The sequence below is a fragment of the Octopus bimaculoides genome, chromosome 2 (assembly GCF_001194135.2).
Source record: "Octopus bimaculoides isolate UCB-OBI-ISO-001 chromosome 2, ASM119413v2, whole genome shotgun sequence".
In the NCBI taxonomy this organism is placed as follows: Eukaryota; Metazoa; Mollusca; class Cephalopoda; order Octopoda; family Octopodidae; genus Octopus; species Octopus bimaculoides.
Window position 1 is genome coordinate 93,885,054 of NC_068982.1, and position 4,142 is coordinate 93,889,195.

At 34.0% G+C, this 4,142-nt stretch overlaps 1 long non-coding RNA gene across 1 annotated transcript in view; it reads right to left on the reverse strand.

Moving 5' to 3' along the window:
• The window catches only part of LOC106871758 (uncharacterized), a 24,486-nt gene that overhangs the window by 4,892 nt on the left and 15,452 nt on the right, over positions 1-4,142 (reverse strand). The window contains exons 2-3 of the long non-coding RNA XR_001409693.2: positions 3,807-4,032; positions 1,034-1,180 (exon numbers count right to left, since the gene is read on the reverse strand). This is a non-coding gene — a long non-coding RNA (uncharacterized LOC106871758). The remainder of the gene's footprint in view (positions 1-1,033; positions 1,181-3,806; positions 4,033-4,142) is intronic.

Genomic DNA, 4,142 nt, shown 5'->3' on the forward strand with positions numbered 1-4,142 from the left:
AAAGACACCATTTCGAGCATGGCCATTGCCAGTACCGCCTGACTGGCCTTCGTGCGGGTGACACATAAAAGCACCCACTACACTCTCTGAGTGGTTGGCGTCAGGAAGGGCATCCAGCTGTAGAAACTCTGCCAAATTAGATTGGAGCCTGGTGTTGCCATCCGGTTTCACCAGTCCTCAGTCAAATCGTCCAACCCATGCTAGCATGGAAGGCGGACGTTAAATGATGATGATGATGATGATGATATATATATATATATAATATATATCTATATTTTTAGAGAGAGACACACACACATTCACACACAGACACACACACACGTACACACAAACACTCACGCACACACAGGGACACATACACACAATAATAAACAACTTTTGTCCTCATGTCTAATTTCATAGAAAAGGTTGCACTGTGAAACAGACATAATGTAAACTTCTTTGCAGGTTCACAGTACTGGCAATGTTATGATACCCTTTGACCTGTAGATAATCAGCTCATTAAAAGAAAATTCTAAAAACAATATCTTAGGAATTAATAAAAGTAAAGTTTGAAACAAATTAACATGACATTTTGATGGAAGGTTTTTATTTAGAACACTTTAAAATGCAAGTTTGTATCTTAAAACCAAAAGTGATCTCAGCTAAGATGGTATCAAGAGGGTTAATCTCTCTTAAGCATGCTTATCATCTTAATCCTTTAGCATTTAAACCAGCCACATCTGGTTCAAACTGTGTTCAAACTGGCCAGATCCAACACTTTACAGCTACCCTACAATGTCATTCTAAAAATTAACAATCACATCACTGAAATCTCAAAACTATGCGATAATACATAATTAATTCAAAACAATGTCAATAAATAAGAATTATATCTGACAGATTAATCCGAGTGCCAAAGGGTTAAATAAAGAATAATACATTGGACAACGTTGTCTTAAGATAACCACAAGATGAATGATAATGAATATCATTGATCATAAGTCTGCTCAGTCATTGACAATCTGGGGATAAATAATAATAAAAATCTTACTTTTTAGTGATTAGCATTTCTTTAACTTCTTCTTTATAAATACACAATTTGGGTAAGTTTTGAAATGTTCCATCATTGGATTATCATTTGCAGTCCATTTATTCAGTCCTCCATCACAATGAAAGCATATGGTACGGTCCTCAGGGCCTGGAAGAAGGTTACTTGAAATTATGAACCTGGTACAATTCTAGAAATTATATCTATTATTTCTAAAAGTTGATGTTTATTTGTATCATGAAACATTAACAGCATTCCTTAATAAATCTTTACCAATCTTCACTGCTTGATCCAGATGCAGCCCAGAAAATGCCATTGTAATGACCTCATCTAGAATTGCTGTAACTTTAAACCAAAATATCAGGTCCATTCATTCTACTCTTAAGTTGTCATTTAACCTTACATAAAATGACAGTCCAGTGTACAATATTAGCAAAAGATTTGGACAGGCTGAAGTATTAAAGCAGGTAAAACTGATATAAAGAGACAAGTGCACAATGTCTCACAGAATTGCATTTCAGGCTCTCAGTCACACCTTAATAGATCTTGGAGGTAATACTAGCATCATGGTTGGAATCAATGTTTTGCTTGGGTAATTTCAGGTAAATTCTACCAGTCATCCCATTTGTTAATAAGTTGAGAGCATATCTCAGAGAAACCTATATTTAGAGATAAGAGGAAATACTTCATCTTTCTACTTATATGAACACTGAACTTAATAGATATATCCCAGTAGAACAGTTCACACAATTTTTATTTCAGTTGGGTACAATAGTCAGTTATCAGCTGACATTGAGAATGAAATTGTTAAGTAAAATATATATATATAAAAAAAAGAGGAACAATAAATCTTCAGCATCTCTCAAGAAATGATATTGAAATTCTTCTCACAGAATTATAGAAACCATGAGTAGGAAGGCATCATGGAAGGCAGATGATAAGTGATGAGTAGCTTTATGACAGCTCCATTCTAACACACAAAAATAGCATTACGTATGATATGAACTCCACCATAATTTGACAGGCACCAGCCTAATCCAGGTGGTACAAGAGAGTTCTCATTGTAATTGACATTAGCATTGCTGTCAGCTATCCAACAGAATTTCTTAATTCTCTTCAGCTGACTCCCATGTCACCTCTAAATCTGTAGCTGAAAGGAGGAGCACCTATCATGTTGCTAAGAAATTAGCAAGTACCAAAACTGTAACATTACAAGACTAACAAAACTTTTATGTCCTGTGCAATCAAAATCACCACACTAGCTAGTTGGGTCAAGGGGGATGTCTTCATTTCCTATTGAATATGTAATATCAGTTTCTAGTGATACTGCCTTGTTCAATGACCATGACTTAGTCTCAAGGACAGTTCCATAGGGCTACTATAGTTGAACTAACATGTCCAAGATTCTGTGATAATCAGATCTATGTTGCAAGTTCATGTTAAACTAAGCAGGCATCTTTTCAGCAATGCATCAAACAACAGAACAAGGAATGTGTACCCCAGAATTCTTGCTAAATAAACATTTTTATTAGAACTGTTTCTGTTTTATGTGTCGCATATCAATTTAGAGTTACAAGACAATATATAAAATAAAACATATAAAAATTATAGATAAACAGTCACAAAAGTTTCCATACATCATAGAAACCTGAAAAACAACTTTTGATACGTATAAGCATTACAATAAAAAGTATGCAAATATAATTCTACACAAAAGGTACAAACAAACAATGGTACTTCTGCATACATTCATTCATGAGAGCAGGGCAAGTGTTTATGTCAGTTGTGTTCAATTAATAAATTGTAATGTCAAAGTCTCTGCATGTGCATATTTAAGTGTGCAGATTCATATGGTGTGTGTGTTTGTTTCCAACACCAAAAAAATACTGTCACCAAAACAGGCTGAATGTCCAGTTAACCATGCAAAATTGTCAGTGTCCACATAGCTGCAACCAATTTTTTCATTCCATCATTTAAAAACATCGTCTGGCACTCCTTGAATGATTATGGCAATAACTACCATGTGTTCTCATCCCAAAGATATATTCAATATCTCAGTATCTATTCCTTATGACTACCCTACTTTCTTTACCTTCAAATCCTTATGGTTTTTTCAATCTCAATAATTGGCCTCTCTCTTTTGGAATCACTTAGGATAATCTGGATAATCTCTCTCTCTCTCTCTCTCCTTTTCATGCATATTTTTATTTTCTCTGATCAGCAATTGCTTATAGTAAAATTTCCATGCCTCTTTTAAGATGTTTGCATGACAATTGTTTTGTAATATGAAATGCAAAATATGTGGATCAAGCAAAACTACTTTATGGTTTTCAGTTCTGCCTCCAGAGTTATGTTTCTTTATACCCAAGGCCAGCTTGCTTTTTGTCTGTTAATCTGCTGTTGTTGTTAATGAAATTGATAAGATAAGTACCTGAAAAAGTATGAGAGTTGATATAATCAATTAAAATCCTTGAAGGTGGTCTGATCATAATGGTTTTTGATTTAGACAGAAGGCAAACAATTTTTAGGAGAGGTTTAATTGATATCAACCTCATTACTTTATTTTAATAACCCTCAGTGGAATGAAAGCTGAACTTGACCCTACTGGATTTGAAATCTATAAATAAAAACCCAAAATAAAGTTATTTCATCCAGTACTCGAATGATTCTGTTAGCCTGCAACCATCTTATAATGGCATTTTTCTGATGCTCTAATGATTCTATCAGCTCACCACTCTAGATAGTTTCACCATAAAAAGAAAGAAGAAAAGAATACCTTCAAAGAAGAAACCAGCTTCAGCCAAATCCTTTTTATCAGGTTTGCCAGTTTGGGGCCAAGCATGAAATGATTTTAGACGCTCTTCATATTTTACATACTTGATATGTAAAGGAGATGGTTTTGAAATACAAGATGAGAAGATTCCATCTATGTCATCAGTAGTTTCCATGTTTGTCAATACTTGCAACTAACAGCAACACACTGGGATATTATATATATGTAGCTGAAAAGAATAAAAGGTAAAATGTACAAATAGCATTTTCGTTTATATATTTCATATAAAATACAGCACTTGAAATTCTGTAGCAATAATTTTAAAATGTCTCTTTATGA